The 17266-nt window shown below is 43.3% G+C and overlaps 1 protein-coding gene across 4 annotated transcripts in view; it reads left to right on the top strand.

Moving 5' to 3' along the window:
- The first annotated feature begins 399 nt into the window (after window positions 1–399).
- Minar1 (membrane integral NOTCH2 associated receptor 1) overlaps window positions 400–17266 on the top strand; it is a 46345-nt gene continuing 29478 nt past the window's right edge. For 2 of the 4 annotated variants that reach the window (XR_004516203.1, XM_033761139.1), the window contains exons 1-2: window positions 401–483; window positions 1471–1586. The gene's annotated coding sequence lies outside the window, so the exon portion shown is untranslated. Of the gene's footprint in view, window positions 484–1470; window positions 1587–13612; window positions 13929–17266 lie in introns of those variants that run through there. The other 2 variants (XM_033761142.1, XM_033761140.1) reach the window with 2 other exon arrangements.

Genomic DNA, 17266 nt, shown 5'->3' with positions numbered 1-17266 from the left:
GAGCCCCCATGACCCAATCACCTTCTAAAAGCCCCACCTCTGAATGTTGGAGGCTTTGGGGGGATATTCCAGATCTAAACCACAAGATGCACCATCTATGTGAATGTACTATAGTTTTCAAAATCATTCTTTTAACACTAGAGACTTTTATACCACGGCTAATCCTGCTCCAGACACCATTGTGAACAGACTTTGGGAGAATGCCTCTTTTGGCTTCCTACTCTACCCCCTCAAAACTGGAATTTCAGGCAGCTGGCAAGTTTCTTGCCTGACACATCTGGAGAGGAGGGGCTGATTGGTGATGGAACAGATTCTTTGGCCAAAAATCTAGGCTGGCCAGGATGCACTGCCTGTTATGAGGGATTTCCAGCTTGCAGCTTTGTGATCTCTCCACAGGTCCTAGGTCCTCGTGGGAGAGGCTTACTTCATCACGGCAGCCACGCACTCTGTGAGACCTTCCCCTCCTCCTCCTCATGCTACCAAGTAAGGAGGGCTCCAAACCTCTTGTGGGGTTTGATCTTCAAGGCAAATATAGGTGGGAGGGGAATTCTCATTATGGAAAAGCTCGAGACACTGAAGGAAGACAGAATAGGAATTATTATCTCAAGATCTACCCCTGACTGCTGGGGTCGACCAAGGTCAGCAGGATAGGCTGGGAGCAGGTTAACAGGACCCGGAGCTCTGCCTTCCCAGTTCAGTGAACACTCCACACTAGGAAGAACCACCTGAACCTTCGCAGGCTCAGGTAGTTCACTGGTAGCCAGTGGGATCCTGCCCTCTTCCTGCTCCTCTCATTGACACAAGATGGGCCCTTCCAGGGCAGTTTGGAAAACTCTACCTTCTCAAAGAATCGCAAGGCTTCTTTTAGGCAGACAGCTACCAGGCCTCACATCCGCAGCACAGGCAGCTTTGATGAGCGGGCCTGGCCCCATCCACCCCCAGGGAGGGACAGCTTCATGCTCTGGTGTGAGCAGTTGCTCTACCCACACTCACCTTCCAGCAGCGGCTGCTCTGCCTATCCATCAAGATGTGGTCCTTGAGTTGCAAATACTGCCCAGTCTACAAGGCTCTTCAGAGTCTCCTAGCAAGCACAGGAATACAGAAAACGCAGTTTAGGAGTATGTTAACTCATGTACCTGTCCATTAATGGCAAAAAGTTCCTGGCATATTTTGGAGAATATCTCCAATACAGCTAGTAATCCTTTCTAATCAGTGCAGAATCCCCCACCAGGGTGGCCTTGGATCCTGACCACAGGCTTCTCCTTCCAGGGTGCAGGCTTCCTGCCTCAGTGGCCTGTTTGTGTCTGATTTCAGCAGGCAGACACCACCTGGGAGGGCTCCTGCATTAATCAGGGGTTCCTCCTTGGCTGTGTCCTATGTCTCCATCCTGCAGCATTTACTGCAGGACCAGAGTTCTCTGTCTCACAGTTTTGTTCCCGCAGGATGATTAACTCTCTTCACAAATCACAGATTATTCCCATTTCCCAAAGTCTGGAGCAGGCCCACAGCAGAGACAAAGGGCAAGAAGCCAGGCCTGGACCTCACTGGTATCCTGGCCAATGGAGGTTGGGGAGAAGCTGAGCCAGGTAGGTCTAAAATTGTGTGCTGGAAATTCTCCCAGCAGCTGGAGAACCAGCTGGTTCTGCGGGAGTGAGCAGGGCTGAGAGCACTCCGGGGCTGCAGGCTGAGGGCATGCACATGGGCTGTCCAGGCTGCCACCACTAATCTGCACACCCTGGTCACATTGCACTGAATGAAGATAAACTTTGGCCCAGGCACGGAATTATTCTATGTTCTAAGTGATGCCCTGCAAGTTAACAAGGCCTTACTGTGATGCCAGGTGCAAATGCTGGGGTGGGAAGCAGAGATTAATCATGTGTTTCTGTGTGGAGATAATGGGATGGGAAGGCCAGGAGCAGTTTCTGAGAATCTGGAACACAAGGCTGTCTGTGTTGGTCACACACAACCACAGTTAAAGGAGAAATGCGGAACTTCATACTGGAAAGAAATTTAATGATCATCTTGCTCAGGTCCTTCATTCTGCAGGTGAAAAAACAAAATCGGGGCCCGAAAGCTGGTCCAAAGCCACACAGCAAAGCTACTGAAAGCCCAATGCAGATGTTAATTAAATAAGATATTTAGATACAAAGTATCTTTTAAAAATACAGCTATGAAGATTATGTTAGTGACTTGAGGGTGGTGTGGCCATTCCTGTCACTCAGTTCATCTTCAAACTCACATAAATGACAGAAAATGCTTTCTAAAAACAATTTCCCAAGTAAGTCACAGCAGTGTCACTCTCAGTCTGGTCCCTGGAAGGTGATGGCTGTCATGGGCAGCCACTGTGGGGAGATGGTGAACCTGGGTCAGGAGGGAGCCCCAGGGGTGGTTGAGAGCCGCATCACTGCATGTAACTGGTAAGCAATTTATCTGGTAAGAAATTGATAAGAAAGTTATCCCTGGACAGGATAACTAGTTGGTCATTAAATTGTATATATCACCTACTCAATATAATAAAACCATTTATTTAGTAAACAAGGTGAAGATTCTCTGCAGCCCTCCATTTTCTGTCCCCACGTATCACCCTGATGTACAGATTTTCCTAGTATCTGTGTCTACCAGTGGACAGCAAGACTTTTGAGGGCAGAGACCACCTGGCACTCATGTTGGTATGCCATGAAGAGTCTAGAATCTAGAACAAGGCTCTAGAGTCAGACTGCTTGGACTCAAATGTTCCGGCTCTTATAGACTTTGTGGTCTTTGGGAAATAAGTAAACCTTTCACTGCCTCAATTTCTCATCTATAAAATGGGAACAATGGTGTCACCTGCCTCATATGGTTTTGCAAGGATTAAGTAAGATACACTGGAAGACAGATTTCTGGCATGTGAGATGTTCTAAGTAGTAGTCAGTGTCTGGTGCCCTCTCTATGGTCAGGTGGGTGTAGCAGAGGCCTGGGACCTGGTGGTATCCATGGTGTGCATGGAGTAGGTAGAAGCTGCCCTCCTCAAGATCGGATGCTGACGATATTTCCTTTCTTCTGCTTCCCTGGTAGACAGTTGTGGATGATAACCCGATGTGATGAAGGAGATAGCTACTTAGGAAAACTGGAGCAGGCCTCATTTGTGCCAACCCTAAAAATATATTTGTTTATCTTAAGGATCTAGGTAGTTTAGGGAAATAACAGGAATCTCCAAATGAGTCTTAGTTTCCAAACTTTCTGATAGAGAAGACAGGCCAGATCTGATCACAAAATCACACCTAAAGCAGCAGCAGCCCTAGCACAGCACAGATAGACTTGCTTTAAGTACCCTTCTGATTGAGCTTCCCTTTGCTGAGCTCTCCTTTTCAGGCAACATTATTTCGGTATGCTGAACTGAGACCAATTTCTTTTTGAAGTTCAGTCTAGTGGAGAAAACATTAGATCAGCAGCCGAGAATCCCCTCTCCAGATGACCTTGGCAAAGTCATTTAATTCACAGTGTGTGCCTTTGTTCTCCCATCTGTCAAGTCATGATAAGAAAACACATAGACCAAACTCTGACTCCCTCATGAGGATATTAGGGGGTTAAGGCTGAGCTTGGGCTGGGAGCTGCCCAGATAAAACGCCACAAAATGCAGGGCATGTGTAAGCACCTCTTATGTATCGGGCATGGCTTTTAGTTCTGGGGATGTAGAAATGGATGAGCTTTGTGTTAAATTATACAAGGACACCTAAATCTTTTGGCTAATATTTGCTGAGCTCCTACTGCTTCTGGCACCGTTTTTCTGCTCGAGATCCATCAGTGATCCACCTTCCAGCATCACGTGGGTGGACCCAGATGCCCAGATGCCCGGATGCCTGATGCTGATGAGAACAAGTAGAAGGAAGGCCAGATACTTTGCACAGGGACTCAACTTTGAACTTTCATCTTTCAACAAAAGCAATGACATCTATGCACAACATAAGCAATGTTGTGTAAATGTAGTCTGCAAGAGGAGGAGCTATGGTTTTTCCTTTAACAGTGTATGACAGTCTCCCATTTGGACATCACAAATCAATAGGCAAGAATGAACTGTGTCTCCCAAACTACAATGCCTGAGACATTTGTCTCCTCACTTGCCCTTCTACCAAGACAGCATATCTCCCTTCCCTCCTCATCACACAGGGTGAGATTAAACCACTGAAACCATGGGTAAAACTCCTTTCCCTTCCTATTTTGTTCCTTCATTCTCTCTCCTTCCTGGCAATTCATCCAAGCAGCCTCGCCATCTGGGACAGAAGCTGGCAGCCAGGGACTCTTCTCCAGGAACAAGGGTGTAATCTCACACAAGAAGTTAGGGAACGGAGTCTACATAGTGCTGTACCTGCCAAAGTGGTCCAACTCACCACCCTGCCCCAGTCGACTTGCTCAGTGGATGGCTCTGCAGCTCACTGTTGCTCAGTGCAGCCTGGGTCTTCAGGGGAGAAGGAAGCAGCTTGGTGAGTCTTGCTACATGTGACTGCCATGCGGAGCTGCTCTTCACCCAGCTGCCCTGCCTGGAACTCCCCAGACCTGGCAGGTTCCAGGAGTGGAAAACCAGCCTCTCAGGAGGTGAGCTGTGCCAGTGAACAAGGGATTCAGCACAGGAAAACTGTTCCTCCTCTAGACTGAGGAGCCCTAGATATTGCTTTTCTGGATGGGGTCAGTCAGGACTCAGACACTGGCTGTGTCTGCCTTGGCAAGAGAGGAACTTATTGGAAGGGGTGAGGCCAGAGAATGAGGCTTGGAAGATGCACACAAGGGACCTGAAGGGAGCTGCATTGGGTTGGAGCACATGCTGGAATCAAGGCCACCACAGGAAGGGCTGTTCAGACCTTGGAGCTCCCACCCCTCAGCCCAGGCTCCAGGTACCACTGGCACTAGGGATGCAACAACTTCCTAGTGGTCACTGGATTCTTTTATACCCTGCCTGGATTAAGATTCACAGCCTCATACAAGAGCAAGGGTTGGGTAAGCTTAGGCCATCTGCCTCTGTCCTTGGTGCCAAGGTTCAGAAGAGGGGCATCAAAATTTCACAAGAACAGCTTCTGCAAAATAAGAAGAGCATTTGGAAATTGACCGTAATGATAAAAATGTACTCTGCATCTCTCAAACACCAATGCAATAGCTGTGCTTGGAAAATGTTTGCAAAGGCGCAGAGTAGAACCTAGTGGTCCACAGATTAATCCAGCTGGACTGCACCCAGCTTGGCAGTATGTGCCCAGCCTCCTGGAGGTAAGTGTGGATTCTGCTGTACTCATATGGTCTGAAGAAACCCCTCAGATCCAGCTAGACTTGGCAGAGCTCCTGGGAAGCCTGGCACTGCTCAGAGCTCTACCCCTAGCAGCATTTTGTAGGAGGAAGGCTACTGTGAACTCGGGGATGAATTCATAAGAATTCAAGTGTAACTTCAGACCTATTCCTCAGGCTCAGGGTAGCTCACAAGTTCACAATTCCTTCTGGATCCCATTGGCACACTTGGCAATCTGCTAATATCAGTCTCTACCCACTGAACTCATAGCCAAAGAGTTGGATTGGAGACTTCTGTTCTCCACCTTACCCCAAATTTGTGCTTCACAAGACTGTTGTTCCCAAATTCCTTCCAGTGATGCAGCTCCTCTAGGAACAGGTATTAGATTTAAAGTCTTTCCTTGGGAGATACAGGATAGATACTATTCTCTTCTACTGTTTGAAACTAATGTCTTAATCCCTGAGATTTATATCTGCTTGATATATATCCTTCTAAGCCTTTAGATAGTTACAGGACAAGTTTAACAGGATGAGATGTGGAGAGCCCTGGGTTCAGGATGAGACCAAGTAAGTGCTGCATAGCCTAGGAAGCAAGTGACACCCAGAGTACCAAGGAGCAGCGGATTCTCAGGCTGTGCAGAGGAGAATCAGAGACCAAGCTGCTAAGCACCAAGCATAGGCACCTGCACCAACGGCATGCTTGTTTTTCATTTTGTCAGCCAGAAAAGCAGTATCTAAGGCTCCTCAGTCTAGAGGAGGAACAGTTTTCCTGTGCTGAATCCCTTGTTTACTGGCACAACTCACTTTCTGCCTAGATGCCCAAGGTACAAGCACTTGCTTCTTTCCATCTCTCATGCTCTTCTGCTTTGTTTCTTCTCTTTCCTTCTCTTCTCTGTCCTCCCTCTCCCTCCCTCTTTCTCCCAAAAGAGCCACAAATATTTGCTGAGTGTCTGTTATGGAGCTTACATTTTCACTTTTTCAATCTCCCCAGTAACCCTGTGACACCTCTTATTTCACTTCCATCAATGATGAAAACAAAGCTCAGGAGAAGTTGACAAATATCCTCAAGAAAAGGTCTAGTGGGACAGCCCACTTTCTGGTCCCCCTTCTGTCTCTCTTAGATAGAAGCTTTCTTTCCCTCAATAAATTTTTCCCACTCTTAACCTCTGTTGTTCCTAGAATTTATTCTTCAATTTTAGAGAACATGAACTCGCATTTTGGATATCTAGCAGGTTTGGGAGTTACATCTCTTCCCCCTGTATCATTTTGGAGGTCTCTCACCAAGATTACTGGCTGGATGTAAGAGTTTTCTTTCATAGGTTCTAACTTTGGTCTTCTTGCTTCATAAGTTGTAACTTGTTTCATAGGCTCTCATTTGTTTCATAGATTCTGGTTTTTGTTTCACAAATTCTGGCCTTTGTTTCAGCTTTTGTTTCAAAAGTGTCTTAATTTTAAGTTGGTGTTTTAAATATTTGCAAATTTCTTGTTTTTATTATGCATTGTGTTTTGTTAAAATTACATTTTATTCTTGTGTGTGTGTTGTATTTGAGCTTAGTTGCTTCAAAATGCTGTAAAATGTCTTATGAAATCATCTCAAATAAAGACAGTTCAGATTTTATCTGTCCCTCCTAGAATCATAAACAAAAGGGGATTACTCTGCCAGCTAGTAATTGCCTTTAGGACAGCTGCCACTCTCAAAGCATGGGACAGGTTTCTCCAGTTGCCCTCTGGTGAATCCCCACTCCCATTGATGCCAATGGTGGGTGGAACATTGGCCAGATAGACAATTGTGTTCCTTTTGGAGACACATCTCTGATTGCGTGGAATTGTGGCAATTGAGGGGTCATGGCCAAGGCTACTCTCTGGCAGATACCCAAATGTCCCTCAGAAGAAACTAGCTCCCGATGGCCCATTCAGGTAATCAGCAAAAATTCTCCACATCTTGTCCTACCTGGACTCCTCTGTGAGGTGAAAGGGGAACTCTGTTAGTGATCATCAGGTATACTCTGTCTCAGAGTGATCTGAAATGATGCCATCAGAGCCCTTTCTTAAGCCTCCATTAAGAGTTGAGCTGCAGGTTTGGACTGCTTTCTCTACTACTAGTAAGACAAACCTCTAGACAAACATAAAAATCAAATCTTTCATAGACTAAAAACTACCTAAACCATCTCCCCGCTCCTAGGTATGGTCTTTATCATTTATGTGTGTAGGGGAGAAAAAAATGCCTTTTTCTGTAGGTTATGGACTTTGGAACATTGACTGTGGACTTATAAAATGTTATATGGTGATTTTTTTTTATCTTTAACCAACTTGAGCTTTATATTGACTTTTTCTCTCTGCTAGTGAGTTAGAAACTCTCCTTATACTTTTCTCCAACTTATTGGGAGTCTATTTGAGAATCCCTCTTAGTCAGAAGACCACTCCTCCTTCCAGAAAGTCAGACTAAGACAACTTGAAACAACTGTTTTGTCTTACACTAGTGAAAACAGCAATAAGTAACTTGCATTTGTGTTTTTACCTGCTAACTAAAATATGGAACTATTTTGGTCAGCTTTTCTCTTCCTTTCATGTGTGCACATAAGAAGTTGCTAGAGGTGCCTTTGCTAATGTGGATTGTGGCTGCTAAAGGATCTATGAGTTTCAAATATTTATTTAACTTAAAATGGACCTTAAGAAATAAAGTGATTGTAGATGGGGAGGGGAGGCAGGGGTGAAGGGAGGACAGGGACAAGGGGAAAAAATGAGAACCAAGACTTGTCATGTAGAGGTACAAGATCCCAACAATGAATGTAACTGTACTGTATCCCTAAAATGTACCAATAAACTCAATTAAAGCTGAAAAAAATAAAATAAAATGGACCTTAAAGGAGTAGCCTTGTCTTTCTGCTAATAAAAGTTGCCTAAAACACTGGAAAGACAACAGAAACTTCTCAGAGCTTTGTCTGTCCTAGGGCCCAGGGAAGAACCTCTGACTTAGCATCTCTGGAGGTGATCTCTTCTGAAGGAAAAGTGCCCTAATTTGACTGTTGACCTATTTTCCTCTCTCTCTTCCAAGTAACTAGAAAGCAGCGGTTTGACTCTCTTGGTTTGCTAGGAATACTTCCTTCTCTAAGCATGATTGTTATAGCTGAAGTCAATTGTAACTTGGGCTTTGAGAGTACTTCCTGGAGTAAGGATATGAGTTACCTGAGGAAGATAAGATCGTGCACTGGTAAAGGGTAGATAGTCCAGTCTGGTTTTATTTTCAGGGTCTCTCTCCAGATGGTAGCTACCTATCCTGGGGTGGAATAAACCTTGGGGGACACCATAGTTGGTACAGGAATCAAGCAGAGACTTATGGGATGCCATATTTGTTTCTCTTGTTTCAGATTAGGAACTGAATATCTCAACCTCATACTCCTTTTGAATGTATTAAGGAGCAATTTAGTATTTCCCTACACCCGCTCATGGTATGCCTACCTCCTAAAGCCAAGTACACAGAGGAAAGTACTGTGCTATCTCACAATTAGAATTCTACTGTAAAAGAGAGAAAATGGTCAAAATCATCTTATATTGAGATTTTCTTTACATTAAGAAGTAATCCTTGCTTGTGTTCAAGTGTAAATGCAATGAAAGACACCTAACCCTTGACACATTCAGTACTTCTAAGCCGAAGGCTACTCCATGCCCTTTGGAACCTTAGAACAAAGTTTCTAAGAAAACTTTAACTTTCATAGGTTCTAACTTTGGTCTTCTTGCTTCATAAGTTGTAACTTGTTTCATAGGCTCTCATTTGTTTCATAGATTCTGGTTTTTGTTTCATAAATTCTGGCCTTTGTTTCACCTTGACCACCAGGTGCTGAGGGTGGAGTATCTAGGCCAGCTATAATTAAAACCTCCATGAGGTGATATCCATCCTTAGCTAAGTTGTTCAGGCCCCTCAAAGACAATATCTCTTGCAGGAAATAAATGTAAATATGAGCCTACCTGTGTTCATGTGTCTTTTTCTCAGTGATCTAAGACAGATTAGATGAGACCTAATAAGGTTTTTATATATATATATATGCACATTGAGGTCTTCAGAGAACTTACTCAGCCCTACAGACTAGATTAGAAAGATGTAATATTGCTCTTAAAGCAAATACTGGTTTTTAATGAGAGACAAATAGTATTACATTTAGAGATAAATATTACCTTAACTTTTGAAGCTCATAAGGCAGGCAGCTGGACGAATAACTGGTTACTACTGGAACACAAGCAGTTCCTGTGTAGGACCCCTACTGGCCTGACAATTAGGAGATTAAAATAGAAGACATTTTTAGGTACACATTCTTAAAGGTCTAAGAAATACGAGAGCTAAGCCCTTCAGTTATTTTAAATTGTCCACTATTTATCAGAAAGAGATGAAGACATCCCTAGATCCTGATTTGATAAAAGGAAATGCTATAGTTTTTCCCAAGTCAGTCTTGCAATGTGTAGTGTTATATCCTGCCCCTGAAGAGCTTTCTAGAGAAGAGACCAGTGTTTTGTTGAATCTTCTAACAGAAAGAGGTTATAATGTTTCTAGGTCTAAGGCACAACTTTGCAGCCTTCAGGTAAAATGCTTAGGCCTTATTATATTTAATGTAGTGCAAAGACTGGAGAAAGAAAGAATTAAACCAATTATTTCCTTTCCACAAGACCCTAAAACCCTAAGGATATTTCTAGAAATTACAGGCTTTTTGTCGCCTTTAGATAGCAGGATATGGTGAGATTGTGTGACCCATCTATCAGCCTATTAAAAAACCCAAAAGTCAGTCATATTTTAAAGTGGAAACTTGGTTTCCAGATTGCATTTCAGAAGTTCAGACAAGCACTTGTAAGTGCCTGCCTGCAGGACACCCTTTCAGTATGTTAATAAAAGGTGAGGTATGGCTTTGGGAGTGTTTCTACAAGATCAGGGACCTGCTCAATGGCCAGTAAGATATTTAAATCATAAATTAGATATTATAGATTCATAATAATTCATTAAAAGGGTAAGCCCTAAACAATATAGTTAGAACACTTTTATTCTCTTTCAAGAGGCAAAAAGCAGCCATTCAGGTTATTGGTTTAATTTTCTGCTTGGCAATGCAATTGGAGTCAATCATAGCTTTTGTCTCTAGAGATATGTTTTACTAAGGATTGCAGATCTATTCTAAAAAAAAAAAAAACAACAACAACAACAAAAAAACCTCCTGATCTTAATTGTCCTTCTGTGCCTGAGATGGTTAAGATTTAGTTCTTATGCCATACTTAGACACTCTTTTGTCTCTTCTCCACTGCCTCTGCCCCTGAGAAATAATGCAGTTCTCAACAGTGTTTGGTTCAAAGCACTTCCCTCCTCTGTCTCTGCTGGATTTCAAGACAAAGGTTCCAGAATGGTGAGTTTCCCCTCCCTGGAACCCTTCCAGGGTAAAGCTAGCTTTCACTTATTTCTGGGCTGTATAGGAACCTGGTCTAGGCTTAATCCCAAAGGTCTTGAAGACTAAATGTAAGTTTTAGTCCAGATTTATCTGTCTTTTAGTCCTCAGGTGAAATTAGAGAATAACAAGAACAGCTAACCCAGCTCTTGCCACTTCCTTGCAGCTGTAGTCTGCCACCACTGGCACTGGATGAGATAAAGTCTAAGGGATACCTTAGATTGGGCACAGAACAAGAAGAATAGATGGAAATGCCTCTTTCCCTTTGTTTCTTTTCAATAGGTAAACATCTGCAGCACAGCAGGTTGGAGCCTTGGCAGATCTTCTTCCCTCACTGCATGGAATTCATACTTAGCTCCAAAGAGTGCTACCTAGTTTCTTTTATATGTGAACCTGGCTTGAGTGGACACCCACTGGAGATAGTTAAAGTTACTTGTAACAGTCTGTCCTTTTAAAGGAAACAGTCATATATGGCTATCAGCAACCAGGAGAAGCTGTGTAGCTGTGTATTCCAGCTGTTTTGTTTGAGTTTTTTTCTTTTAGCATTTTGGATTTTTCAAGATGTTTGCCTATAATGCAAGTTGGCTTATAGATAAATGTCACTAAAGACATGCTTCCCCCAGATTCGCAGATGATCCAAATAATGTCAACTGGTTCTACAAATACAGTACATATTGTTGTCTATATATAACTAAGGAATCTTTCATTGGTCAAAAATAATGTAATTGTAATGACCTGGTTCTCATAGGTCATCTAAAATTTATTAAGATAAATAAGACTATTGGGCTTAGGGAAACTACTGGACAGGGCTTCCCTTGGTAAAAAAAGGAGCAGCTGCCTGGAAAAAATTATTCCAGCCTTTGTTCACAAAGGGGACCCCAATAATTTCCATAGCCTTGTGGGAAATACATTGCTAAACATATTATTGCAATATGTATACATTGGTTATGGTCAAATGGCTAAGTTTTCTATGGGAAAACAATAAGGTTTTATTTAAAATGCTCTTGATACAAAACAAAATTAAAGGGCAAAGGGTTTCATGTAACTGATACTCATTGTTATTTCATGGTGTATATATTCATGCCTTCTGGGTGTACAAGTCTTCTAGGATACTGTTTATAGTAATGATCTTTTTGACTCAGATATCTGCCTTTCTTGCAATCCACCTACTTATGTTAAGAGATACATGTCAAGCCGCATGATATAACCAGTCAAATATTTTTTTCAGCTTTAATTGTTTATTGGTACATTTTAGGGATACAGTACAGTTACATTCATTGTTGGGATCTTGTACCTCTACATGACAAGTCTTGGTTCTCATTTTTTCCCCTTGTCCCTGCCCTCCCTTTACCCCCTCCTCCCCTCCCCATCTACAATCACTTTATTTCCATCTTTTCATTATCTCACATTTTTTCTTTTCCCTTTTTACCCTTCCCCTGCCCATCACACCTTCCCTACACCTTTAGCTCCTTTCTCCTCATTTCTCAATGTCAGTAATCTTATCAGGATCTTCTGTATTATTGCAGATTATTCACACCAGAGAAACTATTCGGTATTTACACATGTGTGCCTTATTTATTTCACTTAGGACTATATCTTCAATATGTATCCATTTTCCTATGAATGAATCTATTTTCTTATTCTTTATGGATGAGTAATATTCCATTTTATAGAAAAACCACATCTTCTTTATCCAGTTTCCAACTGATGGGCAAATAGGCTGTTTCCAAGTTTTAGCTATTACAAACTGTGCTGCTATAAACATGGGTGCACATACTTCTCTGTGATATGATTCTTTTAGTTCTTTTGGAAAGATACCCAGCAGAGGGATGGCTGGGTCAAATGGAACCTTCAGTCCAAGCTCTTTGAGGTATCTCCATATTGATTTCCATAGAGTCAAATATTTTTTTAAAAAACTTATGTGATATATGTTATATATGTCACTATGCTTAGGAATGTCTAGTCACCAAACAGTCGAAACTATGTCACACACTAAATTTAGAGGTTAGACATTATGAACTCCTAAGGTACATTTATAGGCCAATATGTATGTTCTCTTTAGATGGCATCCTACTAAAGGATAACAAATGAGACACAAAGGAACCTTCCCTACAGTGTCCTACATCTTTGGTAACTCACTCAACCTCCTGAGCAGGGAGATTGGTGGACACCAGAGGACAAATACACTGTGTGCCAAAGGAGGGTCACCATGAGGGAAACGTCTCCCATGATTTCACTGAAAGCAACATGGTCAAGCAAGGCCGTGACCCATCCTGATGGCTGACACTGACAGAGGAACTGAGAGGCTCTACATGTGATTCCAAAATAATGCCTGAAGAGACTTAACTGACCTTGATAGATAGCAAGAGATTCGTGTTGATTGACACAGGTCTCACTTTAACTTGGTCTTAAACACCCAGCAGAAAAGAATAACCAAAGAGGTACAAAATAATGCCATAGTAATAAACCTACTTATAAAAAGGGGCTCCAGTCACTGACCCCTCTGGCAGTTTCCAGCTTTACCAGTAGCTGACCATGGTTATGGATCATTAGGAAAAAACTATGGTAAAATCTATAAGAGCTCAGTTAGAGCTTTGTTCTTCAAATTGTCTTTTATCTTACAGCTAAAACCAGAGGGACTTATAACAAAGTATAAACTCTATCAATGAAATAATCTAAGTCCAGCAGGTTCACTCACTATTTCAATTTCTAAGTGTGACTTTCTCCCAAACCTTTCATTCTATTGTGCTCCTGCTTAATTATGCATACTCTAATTTCTTAAAAGTTTTGTTTGTTCTTGCCTAGAGTCTGCAAAACTCAAAGTGGTCATACAAATGGGACCAATGACAAATGTGCTAGACTTCTTTTACCAGGATCCACCATATCGACCTTGTAAATAGCTCATAACTGCTAACCTATACAATATCACTTCTATGTTGGATTCTGAAGTCTCCTGGACCACCTTTTCCTTATCCTCTTTTTGGGCTATATTCATATCAATTTTGCTGACCTTATAATTTGGCCCTTACATTCTTAACTGTTTCTTTGGTTTTGTCTCCTCCAGACTTAAAACTATGCAGTTACCAAGATGACAATGCCAGGTGCCTACTGAACACCTTTAGATAGACACTCTGTAAACTCTGACTGCTGATCACAACTACGACCCTCTTCAGCTGGATGTAGCCAGAACTGTCTTTGCCATTTGCCTCCACACAACATTTAGGAGTTCTTCTTCAGAGGGGGGAATATTGCATACAGGTAAGTTAATTAGATATCTTGTAGGCAGTTAGACAGGGCCACCCTGAGGGAGTCAACATGGAGGATAATCAAGACACTTCCACTCAAGGCCAGAATTGTAAAAGGAGAGAAACTACTACACCCTTGTACTTCCCCTGGGGATAAAGAGCAGTGACTGATATTCTAAGTAGGTATCAGTCACCTGGGTGGAAGGCCAAGGTTTTAACTCATCCTTTCCAGGAAACATCCCTGACCGCCCCCTTACTGAAAATCCTTGTACACTTGCTATGTGACTTCCTCCCCAATTTGACCTCCATTTAACCAGTATTACCTGGGTGACTGCACTTGTAATCTTATTGGTTAGTCATGGTCTTGCCCTAACTCGTGCCCACCTTATAATTTTCCATTGGGTCTGATAGTTTTGTCCCACTTTGTACCCCCTTCACCACATGGCTTTGCTGTATAAAACATCTTGGAGAAGAGGCGTGGTGAGCGGGCAGCCCACTTTTTGGTCCCCCTTCTGCCTCTCTTAGAAGCTTTCTTTCCCTCAATAAAAATTTCCTACTCTTAAAAATAAAAAGGCCTCGTGAGCCAGCAGGTGAGGGGAGATGGCACCTTTGTTTAACAACACTACACCTCTGGTCCTTTTCTAATACTGCAGTATGTCTGAAATGTAGCCAAAAGAGCTTGACTCATGATAGAACACAAAGTATGAGGTCCTGGGTTCAGGACAGGAAGGGAGAGGCAGAGGCTGAACGGGTTCTGGATGCTGATTCCACTATTGTTTCCATAGGATGGTACTTGGTTTCATCCCATCCTCCTTCTCTGTCTGTTCTGACTAAAATAAAATATTTTTACATATCGTGGGGTAATAGTGCCATGAATTTGTACCCACCCAACTTAATGCCTTGGGTCCATAGACAAAAAATTTGCTATAATTTTGCTTTGATGAGAGGTGCACAGCCAACCTTCACTTGCCCAGGTGGGTGGCATGGGTGTATCCAGAACACCTGTGCAAAAAGGCAGAGGCACTCTTTTCCCAAATGTGGGGTACAAGGGAGAACACCTGTGTGTGGCACCAGCTTTCCATTGCTCTCCCTAAATGCTCGAGATGATGCACTTACAAGAAAAAAAGGGCAATTTTGGTTCACAGTTTTGGATGTTAAGAGCAGAGACCCACTGCTTTGCACTTCAGATGGAAATAACAGTATGTGGTGGTGTCAATTGCTTGCCATGTCGAGGGAAACAAAAGAGGGAGAGGCAGCTAGGGCCCAACAGTCGCCTTCATGGGCATGCCCCATGCTACAAAGGCCTTCTGATAGATAGGCCCCTTCTATCTCAGGCGAACAGCACCTTCCTGAGGGCCCAACTTTAACACCTGGGACTTTGGAGGACACATTTATTGAGTAACAAAATAACAATAGCAAGAGTGTCTCTTGAGGAGGAGGAGTTACCAAATGCAAAGTGGGAGGAATGCTTCCCACAGATGCAGCAGATTTAGGGAGATCAGTAGCCAGCAGCAGAGAGAGGCAGCCATAGCCAACTTCCGGCTACCATGGAGGGATTGCGAAGTCACAGCACTGCACTCCATATTTCTTTTATGCTGTTTAAAATTTTAAGAGTTGGGTCACATGGAATTTCTAATCTTCCCCAAAGAGGTTAAGACATCATGCTATAGCAATACATGCATATGTGTGTTTATAGCAGCATAATTGGTAATAGCTAAATCCTGAAAACAGCCTGTATACCTATCAACAGACAAGTGGATGAAGAAAATGTGTTGGTTAGAAAGGACAAATCTGAGACATTTATAGAAAAAATGGATGTGCCTAGAAAATATAATGTTCAGGGCTGGGGATTTAGCTCAGTGGTTCTGCTGCCTGCCTAACAAAAGTAAGGACCCTAGTTCGATCCTCGGTACCAAAAAGAAAAAAAGAAAAGAAAATATAACGTTCAGTGAAATAAACCAGACACACAAACTTAACTGCCTTATCTCTCATCCGAGGAAGGCAAAGTTCAAACTAAGAGAAAAATAAAAGGACAGAACGAGACAAGGGGATGGCTCTCTTGTGGATGGGGAGGGGGTCCAGAGGACTAGGGACAAGAGGAAAGGGAGAGGAGATGGGGAAATAGAATGAAGATATGCCAGGTATGAGGTCCTCATAACCTCAAGGAACATGGACATTATATGCCATAAATATGAACTAAGATTGACAATATCAACAAGAACCAAAAGGGGCAAGGGAAACTAGAGGAGGGAGGGAGGGGGACAGAAGGGGATTAAAAAAAGAAACAACTGTATTATGCACAGGTACCAACTCCCCAAGATGACTGTACAATGCACGTACTGCAAACACATACTAATAAAATTTTAAAATTTTCAGAGTTGTTTTCTAAGTTTTTCAGGAAATTTATAGCGGTGGGGATGTGTGCGTGCAGATTTCTACCAGTTCTGAGTTTTAGGAAGCTGTGGTTTTCCCTCTGAAAACTTGTGTCTGTAGGGTGTTCCAGGAAGAAATGGAAGAGGGAACACGAGGGTAAGAGGGAGCACAGAGAGGCGGCCGTCTTATTGCTCTCTATGGGTTCCACCTCTCACTTTGGGAAGAAATATCTATGTGCTTAGACTCGACCTCAAAGGGCAACGAGGTCCCCAGAATTTGAGGTCTCTGCAGTCTGTCACTAGACAGGCTTCTCACCCCGAAGGACCCCCCACTCCCAGGGCTTCCGCCTCTCTTGACCAGGAGCAATCCAGGGACCAAGGGACAGATCTACTAAAGAAGTACTCAAGAATTTAGAATCCCTGGTCCCAATACAAACAAACTTCACTCAAATCCACTGGCCCTCCCTAGAATGGGTCTGAACTTGTCTTACAGTAAGGACACAAAGGCAAAGGGGGAAATCTAGTAGTCAGCACCTGTCACCCCATGAGTCTTTGCAAGCATCCGTGATACCCAGGTTCACTTTCTAGGCACCGCAGTGAGGCTGATCTCGGGCAGCCTGCATTCGACTCACCACCCACCAGCCCGGGAAGAGCCCTCCTGCCCCGTGACCCAGTGGGGCTTTACTTTCCCTTTGAAACAGGACTACCGTATGGTGGGCTGGCGGATGTCTCCGATTCCAATCCATGTGTCCATGTGGACTTCTGGAAGTACATCCCGGTTTTGCAGGGCTACCAGTGTGTGTCAGTGTGATTGCGTGTGTGTTGGGGGGGCACGTGTCCGTTAGCCTCCCCGGTCTGGGTACCCCTGAAGCTGGCACTGGCTAAAAGGGGAATCAGTGAGTCCAGTCGCTGCTTCGCCCAACCGGGCCGCGCGCTGCAGAGCCGGGGCGCCTGGGGCCACGGTCACCTTCGGTGAGGG

Source organism: Fukomys damarensis, unplaced genomic scaffold, assembly GCF_012274545.1.
Source record: "Fukomys damarensis isolate Sample0158 unplaced genomic scaffold, DMR_v1.0_HiC HiC_scaffold_7, whole genome shotgun sequence".
Lineage (NCBI taxonomy): Eukaryota > Metazoa > Chordata > Mammalia > Rodentia > Bathyergidae > Fukomys > Fukomys damarensis.
This window is presented reverse-complemented; position numbering and strand designations above follow the sequence as displayed.